This window comes from Brienomyrus brachyistius, chromosome 20, assembly GCF_023856365.1.
Source record: "Brienomyrus brachyistius isolate T26 chromosome 20, BBRACH_0.4, whole genome shotgun sequence".
Classification (NCBI taxonomy): Eukaryota; Metazoa; Chordata; class Actinopteri; order Osteoglossiformes; family Mormyridae; genus Brienomyrus; species Brienomyrus brachyistius.
In genome coordinates, this window is record NC_064552.1 from 17625748 (window position 1) to 17638507 (window position 12760).

The 12760-nt window shown below is 40.3% G+C and overlaps 1 long non-coding RNA gene across 1 annotated transcript; it reads left to right on the forward strand.

The window, feature by feature from the left end:
• The first annotated feature begins 1837 nt into the window (after positions 1-1837).
• LOC125715989 (uncharacterized) lies at positions 1838-12428 on the forward strand. The gene is made up of 3 exons (XR_007384236.1): positions 1838-2304; positions 6749-10065; positions 10809-12428. It is a non-coding gene; the product is annotated as an uncharacterized LOC125715989 (long non-coding RNA).
• Positions 12429-12760: the final 332 nt, after the last annotated feature.

The following is a 12760-nucleotide window of genomic DNA, read 5'->3' on the forward strand; positions in this document are numbered from 1 at the left end:
GCCAAGGCTGGACTTAACCTACTCCTTAGGGCTTAACTGGAAACTGCCCCATGGCTGAGTGGTCTCATTCGCCAGACTCAACGTAAACAGCCTTCCGAAGTAAGGTGTATTCTGTTCTCCGAAGTAAGGCGTGGGTTCGAATCCAACTTCCGACAAAAGTTCTTCAATCACTACAGCAGCAACTGGTTAGTTCTAATTGCTTTCTTTTATTTTTGCGTTTCAGGCAAAACTACATAACACTTAAAGACACTTCCGGCATGTAAATGGAGAACGAAATTATAGTTATACCGAATCTCCTACACACAATACCAAGGTTACCAACTTTGCACAGCTGACCGAAGTCAGACGTTCAATTCGCCACAAGTCTGCACACCCAGACACACGGATATAAAACCTATGTAACAGTTGTGTTACCTTTTAAATAGTCTGTAGGTTTTGCAAACTACTCCAACGCCTTTGGTGCCGCTGATTTTACGTTTATACTAGTGTAAAATAGACTTGCCGTAAGATTTCTTTGCGCCAGCCTGAGAGTCTGAAAACACGTCACACCAGATGCTTGAGAGATGGAAACCTGGAATATTCAGTCGAATTAGATCAAATATGATGCTAAGTTAGTACTAAGTTAAAATATGTTCCGGACTTGTAACATGCACCCATGATTTGGAACAGTGGCCAGGCTGTCTCTGGCCACGCCCCCTACAGTCAGTCCGGCCCCTGCCTTTTCCAGCGTCGAGTCGGGAAACTTCGATGCGTTTCGTACCGCTGGCACGAGTTCGGCTGCTTCGTTTCAAAATGTTTAATGTAGAACAGCGCTATGAAAGCAAATGTTAAAAGACATTATGTCAGGACTTTCACTGAAGGCAGCAGAGCATCATATGTTACTGCTAACGTTTCGTGTTGTGTTCAGGTTGTTAAATAACATATACTGTCATTCTGATTTTTTTAGATAAACATTGACTTCATTCATATTGTTATTGATTTATCGACAGACCATCATACGTTTTAGACGTTATAATAATAACACTCTATTGATCACCAAAGAGAAATTCTCTCCTTGCCTGCCCCCTCTTACTGTCCATGATACACAAGCACATATGTAGAAAAACGTCAGCTTGGAAGCCAAGGCTGGACTTAACCTACTCCTTAGGACTTAACTGGAAACTGCCCCATGGCCGAGTGGTCTCATTCGCCCGACTCAACGTAAACAGCCTTTTGAAGTAAGGCGTGGGTTCGAATCCAACTTCCGACAAAAGTTCTTCAATCACTACAGCAGCAACTGGTTAGTTCTAATTGCTTTCTTTTATTTTTGCGTTTCAGGCAAAACTACATAACACTTAAAGACACTTCCGGCATGTAAATGGAGAACGAAATTATAGTTATACCGAATCTCCTACACACAATACCAAGGTTACCAACTTTGCTCAGCTGACCGAAGTCAGACGTTCAATTCGCCACAAGTCTGCACACCCAGACACACGGATATAAAACCTATGTAACAGTTGTGTTACCTTTTAAATAGTCTGTAGGTTTTGCAAACTACTCCAACGCCTTTGGTGTCGCTGATTTTACGTTTATACTAGTGTAAAATAGACTTGCCGTAAGATTTCTTTGCGCAAGCCTGAGAGTCTGAAAACACGTCACACCAGATGCTTGAGAGATGGAAACCTGGAATATTCAGTCGAATTAGATCAAATATGATGCTAAGTTAGTACTAAGTTAAAATATGTTCCGGACTTGTAACATGCACCCATGATTTGGAACAGTGGCCAGGCTGTCTCTGGCCACGCCCCCTACAGTCAGTCCGGCCCCTGCCTTTTCCAGCGTCGAGTCGGGAAACTTCGACGCGTTTCGTACCGCTGGCACGAGTTCGGCTGCTTCGTTTCAAAATGTTTAATGTAGAACAGCGCTATGAAAGCAAATGTTAAAAGACATTATGTCAACTTCCGACAAAAGTTCTTCAATCACTACAGCAGCATCTGAGCAACTGGTTGGCTCTAATTGCTTCGTTTTATTTTTGCGTCTGTCTTTGCACCTTATCTGTTTGGCACTATCTGCAGACATCGTAACACTGTCTGGCTCTTGTTCCGAAAAAACATTATCAAAAGAAGGAAAAAAGAATATTTAAAGAAGACAAAAAAATCATCCAAATGGAAAAAACTTAACAAAAAAAAACAATATCCGAAGAAGAAGGAAAAACATCCAAAGGGAAAAAAGAAGAACTGAAGGGACAACGAGGTAGGGGGAAATACAAATTTCGTTTCGTTGGAGTGCCAAGCTGTGAAAGGCATTTGGCCAGAAGCCAAGGTAAGTGTTGTACCTGTTATTTAAAAAAAGCAGTTTTCAAAATGCTGCTTTATAATCGTTTGAGATAGTCAGCCAGTGTGACTAGTGAAGGCGTTTTGAGTTTACCTACATAAAGTTTTATTTCTATTTCTATTCTATTTTTATTTCTTGCGTCACGCAAGACGGTGAGGCCGGGACATAAATACCCTGTGTCACGTGGGACCTCGGGACGCTCCAGTGGGCCAATCTAATTAAGAACTGAGTCCATGAGCCTCCATATTCCCGTCTCTTTAGCCCAACAGAACTTTTCTCAGCATGACACTGACATCAGGTATATGAGTTCAGCCCCCATATCTATGGCCCACGGGAAGCAGGGGGAGGGGCAATATTCCCTGCCCAGTTTGGTTCCTTCACTCTGAAAGTTTTCCCTTGATGCTTTCCGCCTCTTCTCTTTGAGCAGGTCTGTGATATATAATGTTATAGGTGGTTTATCGCATCAAGCCTTATTCCTACCCAGTGGTGCTGTAAATTCATTAGTGTGGAATGGCGTAGTGTGAACCGGTGTATGTGTCCACTTGTGTTTGGATTTGCTTGCAAAATGTCTTTTTGTGTATTTGGTTTTGAACACAGTACTATATTGAACAGACTTTCCTGAAGCTTTAGTGAAATAGTGGGCTTATTTTGCATATGAACTTCAAAGCTGGAGATTTTAGGTCCAGAGAGTACAAATCCAGACCAAGATTTTGTTTTAACCAACCAGTTGAGTGCTCTGTGAATGTGACTTCTTATACTACTGGTTGGTTGAAACAAAATCTTGGTCTGGATTTGTACCCTGTGGACTGGAAGTCTCCACCTCTGATGAACTTACAGTTTTGAGAACAGAGTCGCAGTCTCAGCAGATTTGCTTTTATTGTAACTCTGGATAAGAAAGATTTCACCGTGTTTAAATGTTGGTGCCTTTAAATTAAACTACAAAATATTCAGTGTTTATTCTGTTATTTTCAAACTAGCAAACAAGTGTTCATTTTGTAGAAAGGTTACATATTTGTTAAATCAGTATTTGTCAGTGCCTATAAATTAAATACTTAATTTGCACAGCCCAATGGAATACTCAAAATTAAACATCAAACAAACCTATGTCAGAAATTATTTCAATTTAGACTATTGATAAGCCAATGTTCATGATATATCAGGAGATTTTTTAAACTGCCATATTTGAAAGGTTACCTCATTGATGACATTTATCAGCACTGCTCTTACCTGAAAGATATCAGCAGAAATGCACTGTGGACAGGTATCTGCCCGCTGTGTTTACAGTGTCTTGAAGTCCTTAAATCAACAGTGTCAAGTTTGTTTGGACAAAGTTTGTTTTTTTTTTCCTTTGCATGTTTTTCCTTCTTCTTCGGATATAATTTTTTTGTTAATTTTTTTCCCTTGGATGTTTTTTTTGTCTTCTTTAAATATTATTTTTTTCCTTCTTTTGATAATGTTTTTTCGGAACAAGAGCCATACAGTGTTACGATGTCTGCAGATAGCGCCAACTGAACGCAGTGAAGCAGTATCACCTAGGGCATACTCTTGAACCACCCGCAAAGTCCCCTTGTTAGTTACGTATACATCCATCCCACCATCCATTTTCCAAACCGCTTATCCTACTGGGTCGCGGGGGGTCCGGAGCCTATCCCGGAAGCACTGGGCACGGGGCACGGAACAACCCAGAATGGGGGGCCAGCCCATCGCAGGGCACACTCACGCACCATTCCTGATTATATTATTGCACTATATAAATAAAAAGTAAACTTAATACCAGTTGTGGTAATAAAGTGCACAGAGAATAAGAGAGAGAAGGGCTTCACATAAACTTATGTTCATTAGCGTTTAGTATTCTGATGGCTTGGGGGTAGAAGCTGTTATTAAATCTGGTTGTTCTGCAATGCATACTGCGGTAACGTTTACCAGAGGGCAGAAGTTCAAACAGCTTATGGGTGCGTGGGATCTTTTACGATCTTAATGGATCTATTGTGGCAACGTGAGTAGTGAAGTTCTTGAACCGATGGGAGAGAGCCTGGAGAATTATTTTCTCTGTCATCCTCACCACTCTCTGAAGCGTCTTCTGTTCAGCTGTAGAAATTAACATTAAAGTGTCATTTGTATTAAATATAATTATGCATATGTAGAACTAGGGATATGATCCTATTAAGTATGACAGTTCTGTCTTATTAATACAGGATCGACATCCACAGTAACTGTGTTTATCTATCCATCTGTGTGCATGTGTGTGTGTGTATGTGTGTGTGTGTGTGTGTGTGTGCGAGCGGGTATACCTGTCCTTATGGGGACACAATGTCCCCATAACGTGATAAATAGCCGTTTTTTTCCCTTATGGGGACTGGTTTCCTGGTCCCCATAAGGGAAAACTCTATTTTATAAAAATCTGTGACTGCTATGGAAAAACTAGAAATGTAAAATCTCTTGTATTTTGCTTGGTTACTTATGGTTATGGCAGGGTGGGGGTTAAGCTTGTCATAGTTAGTGTTAGCATTTATCCCATAGATGTGAATGAGCTCGCCCCATAAAGATAGGTATACCCTATGTGTGTGTGTGTGTCCCATATTGCCTGGGCTTCAGGATACCTCATAACCCGGAACTTCATCAGAAGTAGTTAGAAAATGGATGGATGGATGGATGGATGGACGGACGGACAGATCAATAAAAGTACAGGACATCCATTTTACAAAGAACCGTCAACACTAAATGTGTGCACTGGTCATGCTCCTGGAAATTAAACTTCTTTTCTGAAAAGCAGCATGTTCATAAATTAGCTGCTGTTATACCTTAGGGAAACAAATGCAGATGAAACTGTAAAACAAACTGCAGTGGCAAAACAGTTCTGGCTGCCCGCCAGCCCTTCTGCCTGTGCTGCCCTGCCTGCCTACCCTCCTGCCCATGACATCCTGTCGGCGACATGCCACAAAGCAACCCTTCTTTGCCACAGGAAATGTCTGGTGCAATTTCTTTTTTAATTGTACATGTCAATTGCATAATACCTTAAACTAATTCTTTATTATTTCTATCATCATCATCATCATCATCATCATCATCCTGATAAGTATTTCATTAGTATTCCACGGTATTTTGATTTTTCAGGAATCATTGTGTGTACTGTATACTTTTAAATTAGTTTGCACTATATGTAGTGTCTCTGCACCTGTGCCTTACGTACTTGCTGCAGCTTGCACAACAACTTCTCTCAGGCATCAGTATAGTTTATCTAATGCAATATTTGTTGTTTGTTTATTAAGTGGTTTTAGGTATTTTGTGTGTTCCACTTAATTTAGTGTAATTAGTCCTAATTGACTCAGGTTTAGTTTGATATTTCCTTCTGTTTGTTCCTCTGCATCATGCTACTGTCATAACATGTCAATGTCTTACCTAACTTTTGTGCATTATGTTTTGGAGAGAAAAAAATCATGACTTTTTTTTTTAGATTCATCCACTGATTCTATCACCTCTGACACATCCCCCCTCAATATTTGTTTGTTTGTTTGTTTGTTTATGTATTTGCTTGGGGGGTGGAATTAACAAACAGAAATAACTGAATGAATCAGGGTAGTGAAAAACATTTATAAACTTATAATTTTGGTATTGGTATGATCCTGTTCTGGTTAGTTAGCCGAGGGAGTAAATCATCAGGAGTTTCATCTCTCAAACTCCTACTACACTCACTCAGCATCACAGTATGGACTCCCCAATGCAACTGATCTGCACGTACTCTGGGAGGAAACCTGGTTCGGGAACAGCACCATGCAGGACAGACGAGCTCTACAGAGGGTTGTGCGATCAGCTGAGCGCACCATCTGCACCGAGCTCCCTGACCTGCACTCAATCTACAGCAGGCGGTGCTGGACCAAGGCCAAGAAGATCGTGAAGGACCTCAGCCATCCCAATAATGGACTGTTCATTTCATTAGAATCTGTAGAAATTGTGGATAAACTTGTTCTACTTTACTGACACTGTGCAAAAGTCTCTGACCACTGACTGCTATTGTTAAAACTTAAATTGCATCCATTACAAAACTAAAACAATATTTTGAAGCAACTTAAGTTTAATTTAATTAATTAAATTTTATTTTAATATAAATGTAAGTAATTAGTCAACATGTTTCAATAGCTATGATTATGTACAGTACAAACCTAAAATAATATTTTGAAGCAGCTTAAGTTTAATTTAATTAATTCAATTTTATTTTAATATAAATGTAAGTAATTAGTTAACATGTTTCAATAGCTGTGATTATGTACTTTACTCAGTCTAGGAGCCATCAGGATATGCAAATGTTATTTATCCAAACCACTGTGAAACGAACAGTGTTGATGATGACTGGACTGTTTCTTTATTCAACTAAAAGTAATGAATCAAATCTAATCTTTATTTATGACTTTTTTTAATTTTATTTTATCCCCAGTGCTTCGAGCAGGCATTTCCTGCTCTGCCCCGTGTGCAAGAAGACACAGCCAAGCCTCTCAGTGCATCTGGCTAGGGTGTGCATGAAGAGGTCTTCGAAAGAGGCCATCCAGGAAGTGATGGAGAAGGAAAAGCAGAATTCCCTTGAACTTCTGCAGTGGGGCAGGGTCTTCAGCTACAGGCTGAACTTCAGCTACATTATGCCTGTCAAAGTGTGTCAGCTTAGCCATTTCAGAACCTCTGCTAAAATCATCCTAGTATTTGTAACGACCATCCAGTGCAGCCATGTATTTTTTGACTTGGCCACTAGCACACCTCATACAGTACAGCTAGTCAATCTGTCACTGACTTTTTAAACCAGTATAATTAATTATTTAATTGAGCTGTTGGTGAAATTTAACAAAATCATGGAACGGCTGAGGTGCCCCTGGGGAGAAGTTTGGGAACTGAAGCGGTGTTCATCTAGCCATCCAACTAGATATCAGTAACGCTTTAGAAAACAGAAGAAGTTATTACTAGTTTTTATTGTGTTACTCTTAATTTGCACATGTTCTAATGTTAAATTGTGTCATTTATTCTAAGTCAAAGTACACTTGCTACCCAGATAAACAGCTTTAAACATTTCTTTGGACTGCCTAAGACTTTCACACAGTACTGTATGTCTTAGAACATAAGAAATTTACAAATTAGAGGAGGCCTTTCGGCCCATCAAACTCATTTGGGAAGAACTTAACTAATAGCTCAGAGTTGTTAAAATCTTATCTAGCTCTGATTTAATCATCTCTCTCAATATAATATTGGGATAATTTATTCTCTTCAGAGGCCTCCATAGAATAGTGCATCCATCCCCTCACTTATGTTCAGACAGTCAGAATAACAACAGCATCATCAATTTCACAGCTAGATTTAAAAATTGCTTTAACATAGAGTGATTACAGAAAAAAAGGTAAACAAATATTAACAAGATTATTAAAACGTAATAGACATATTCGTCATTCAGACATATTGCGCTTTTTTAAGAGCAGAAGGGATACATTAAATCATATTATATTTTGTCCATAATATATATATATATTTACATATATATATATGGTGGTGCAGTGGTTAACACTGTTGCCTCACACCTCTGGGACCCAGGTTCGAGTCTCTGCCTGGATTACATGTGTGTGGAGTTTGCATGTTCTCCCCGTGTCCTCGTGGGGTTTCCTCCGGGTACTCCGGTGTACCCCCACAATCAAAAACATGCTGAGGCTAATTGGAGTTACTAAATTGCCCATAGGTGTGCATGTGAGAGTGAATGGTATGTGAGTGTGACCTGCGATGGGCTGGCCCCCCATCCTAGGTTGTTCCCTGCCTCGTGCCCATTGGGAACTGGGATAGGCTCAGGAACCCCAGCGCCCCAGTAGGATAAGCAGTTTGGAAAATGGATGGATGGATGGATATATATATATATTTATAATTTTACATCATTATAAATGAGAACTATAAGTGATTGCTAATTACTGTTAACTAATGTCCTGTAATCAGTGGAGGCACACGGACACTTTGGCCAGTTATCCTATTTCTTCAGCGCCAGCCCAACACCCAGCACCACAGACAGTGACCTGTGTTACTGTGACATCTGGTTCCTTCATTGGCTCTATTTATTTTTCTAGAAATAACTAATTGGCTCTTCCAGACTATATGAAGAGAATATTTTATTTTTATTTAGACTAAGAAAAGCTCTGCATGTGATCTCCCCTTTACTGCTCAAGGAGGGCACACGCACATCAACAAATATCAATGCAACAATTACAGATGAACAATTTCTCACAGCTTCAGAAGAAGTCAGAGTTCTGTGTAATTCAGAAATTGTCTAAGACCTCTGCTAGAACATTTTCTGCACTTCAAAATAAATGACACCTGGGTCCATTAAAAGAAGGTGATGCTGCCTGAACCACCAGCCAAGGCTGGGAGGAAAGGGAGGAACACTAGTAAAATGAAGGAAGAAAAGCAGCCCACCCTATCTCATGGTCACGGATACAAAAGTCAGGGAGTGTTATGAAGAAGACACCACACTTAAGACCATGGTTTTATGCAGTGAATTACACCAGAGAGAACTTTTGCATTTTAACTGTGTTACGTAACATTCCTCAGCCTTCATTTTTTTCCACAGAATGCAGGACATAATTTACGGTGCCAAACAAAACAGCGGAACTGCATTGTAGCCAATTATTTGTTTCAGTAGTTTTAAGATAAATAGAACATAAAATGGTTGTTTTACTTAGGTAAAAATCCAGTTGAAACAGACTTTATTTTAAAAAAGTTACATTGGCTTTAAGTGATGGCACATGTCGCTTGTGTTAATACTGCTTTGATTTTGAGGATGAAGTGTAGGTGACATGCAGAAGCATGCAATTTGACGTTTGGGGACTGTAGTTTTTAATGGGACAATTTGAATAAGGAATACTGGTGATATGCTTTTTAAGGGGACAGCACACAAAAATTATAATACAGAGTATTAAAAGAACCGCTCTTTAAAGGAACTGAATTATCTTAGTGTATTTTACATCACAAGCACTCTCGGTCCGTTGGGGAGTCCGTCCCACTGTACTTGGAGAATGCTGCCATGCATTAATCATAAATTTCATTCAGTTGTGCGACAGAAGTTTCCTTCTAATGTTTTCTTCAACATAACAAAGTCCCACGGTAACAAAAGCGCTGAGGCCAGGATCGTTAATTGCAATGTGGGGAATGCAGACCAGCTGGGGTGGGGGATCGTGCTCAGTCACGGTAAAAGGCAAACGGGTAAATTGTGAATACGCTCTTAATCTAACTACAGCTTCTTGAATTGTGGGAGGCGTGTGTAACATAACGTTGTTCCACATACCAATATCACTACGTATCGGTATCGCAAAACAAAGTTTTAAATGTTAAGATTCTGTCATTCTGAAAATCTGAGTATTTAAGACATTATGTTACATAGCGATTTGTGGAGATAAATGCCCTCGGACAGTAGCGTTCATTTCATATTAAGTCTCTTTAAGTCATTGTTTTATGTTATGCAGGATGAATGTGCGAATTTTAATTAATCATCCTTTAAGGGTTATATGCTTACGGTGTTGTATACTATTCTCGGTGAACAAGTTAACTTATAAAAGTCTGTTCCTCTAATTATAGAATAATATATAGAATAATTATACAAGAGCTATAATTATTATGATGTTATTATTTAATTGTGTGGGCCGTGTTGCTTGATTACATTTGACTCTTCGGCACGTGGGACACTGCCGGTTTGAAAGACGCAGCTTCACTTGTTTTCTGCACCAAGATGACGAGGTACGTTGCTTTTCTGCTCCCATTTTATCGGATAATTTTTCTTATTTAGTATCTGTCAAATTTGCATGTATATTAAAATATGTTTGGTGAGTAAAGTCAGTATATTGCTTTTAAATAAAGTGATTTTGTTCCGGGGTACAATGTTAATTATATTTAAATTTTATGCGCAAAGTGTAGTTGATATTTCGCTTTTCCGCGTGCGCTTTACTGCGCTTAAGTAAATAATTGCGCTTGCTTGTGAGTAAATTAGTTCATTGCTTTTAAATAAAGTGAATATTGTTGCGGGCTACTGTGTTGGTTATATTTAAATTTTATGTGCAAGTCGGCTAGTTTCCTGTGCCGCAAAGTCTAGATGATATTTCACTTTTGCACGTGCGCTTTCCCGCGCTTTCATGTTGCATTCGGAAGAGGATGCGGGTGGTTGCGCTCGGTGCTGCCTACAGCAATGATATTCCAGCAGACCAGGAGAGGGCAGATGTATTGCAACAAACACAGATAAAAGTAGTGAAGCAAGACCTGAAAAGTTTGTTTGGTGACTAAAATCAGTATATTGCCATTTAGTAAAATTTAAAATTGTTCCAGGCTTCTTTCTTGATTATATGTAAATTGTATGTGAAAGTTAACTAGTTTCCTATGCTATAATGCAGTTGTTCATTGCGAAGGTGTCAGTGCAGAACTGAATTCCATGTGCCAGGAGTGACTGACAGCTCTATTGTATTGCCTGTGTGTTTTTCCTCATTCAGAAACAAACGAATTGCAAAAGCTGTCAGCTGGAGCAACGATCGATACTGGGCAACTTGGGACAAGTGGATGGAAGTGATTGACTGGGAAGATGAGGAAGAGCTGTGCTCCCCAGCAGAATCACCCTCTGACCAGGCTGACCGTTCCATCGTGTCACACACCCGAAAGCCAATTGCCAAGGCAGTTAGCTGGACGGATGATGTGTATTGGGCAGCCTGGGACAAGTGGGATGAGATCATCTGCTGGGGTGAAGAAGGAGAGTGCTCCCCAGCAACTCCACCCATCAACCAGCCTGGGAGGGATAAGGGGTTAGACATGCATGGGTTAGAGGTTTTTCTGTTAAATGAAAGGACAGTCTCCATAAAGCCTGCAGATGACCACCAAGACAGGCTGAAAATAGGAGCCGTAGTGGTCGACCTCTGCCAGTTTGAGCTAGATGGTGTAAATGATAAATTTGAAATTGTCGAAATACAAATTGGAGAGGTCAAATTGGAGGAGACTGCAGAGAGGGGTTTTAATTCAGAATTTGAATTGGAAATTATGGATGTGGAGATAGAGGTTGTAGACAGTGAATTCCAGCTGAATGCTCTTAATTGGGAAATTGCTGGAACTAAAGTGGACAAATTATTAGTGGAACACCTGAACATAAATAATCTAGAAGCAGGCAGTGTGAAGGTGTCCACATCAAATGGGAATGTGGTATATGTCAATGGTATGTGAGTGTGTTTGGTAATGATGGGTGTGAATGGTGTGTGTAAGTGGTGTGTGTGTGTGTGTGTGTGTATGAGTGGTGATTGAATGGTGTGTGTGAGGTAATGGCGTGTGAGTGAATGGTGTGTGTGAGTGACAGGTGTGTGAATGGTGTGTGTGAGGTAATGGCATGTGAGTGTGAGTGGTAATGGCGTGTGTGAGTGAATGGTGTGTGTGAGTATATGGTGTATGTGAATGGTCTATGTGTGTGTGAATGGTGTGTGAGTGACTGGTGTGTGTCTGGTGTTTATGAATGGTGTGTGTGAGTGAATGCTGTGTGAATGGTGTTTATGAATGGTGTGTGTGTGAGTGAATGCTGTGTGAGTGACTGGTGTGTGAATGGTGTTTATGAATGGTGTGTGAATGAATGGTGAGTTTTTGTGTGTGTGTTTTGTGTGTGTGTGTGTGTGAATGATCTGTGTGTGTGAGCCTGCCCTGTGATGGGTTGGTGTCCCATCCTGGGTTGTTCCCTGCCTCGTGCCTGTAGCCTCTGGGATCCATCTGACCGCCTGTTCCAAAAGGCAAATTGATCCCCACATCCCTGAACAGGAGAAGCGGTTTTAGAAAATGGATAAATGTTCCCAGAGGTGTGAGGCAACAGTGCTAACCACTGTACCATGCATATGTATAGGATATGTAGAAGAATACCTGTTGCAGTTATCTGATGTGTGTGTTTTTCACTCTCCCTGCCGGCCCCTGGAGGTTTGGGCTTCCCCTTTGAGTCTGGTGCCTCCCAAGGTTTCTTCCTTCTAGGGAGTTTTTCCTTGCCACTGTCGCCTATGGCTTACTCACTGGGGGCTTTGGGTGGGGGTGCTCTAAAGCGCTTTGAGACAATGTAATGTTGTGATATCGTGCTATACTTTGTTGTGTAATTTTATATTTACTCATGCAAATAAATAATTGTTTGATAACAAAAAGCACTTGTTTCATTCTTTTTACTGCGAGCATATCAGTCACTTCCCTTGTGCTCCTGCATTCAAAAATGAAAGTTTGTCCTGCCCTGCACTTAATTGCCATGGATTCTACGGGAATGCAGACCTCTACTTTGGTGGAATCCTGCTGTTGTTGTAGATGGTCTGCTCAAACGCTTTCACATTGTGTACAAGCAGATTTGTTTCTGTATCTCTGTAGAGAAGCATTCTTTTCTTCTACCTGGCAAATCCACAAATATAATAGCAATCCACCAAGGTGCAAGTGCACCTAG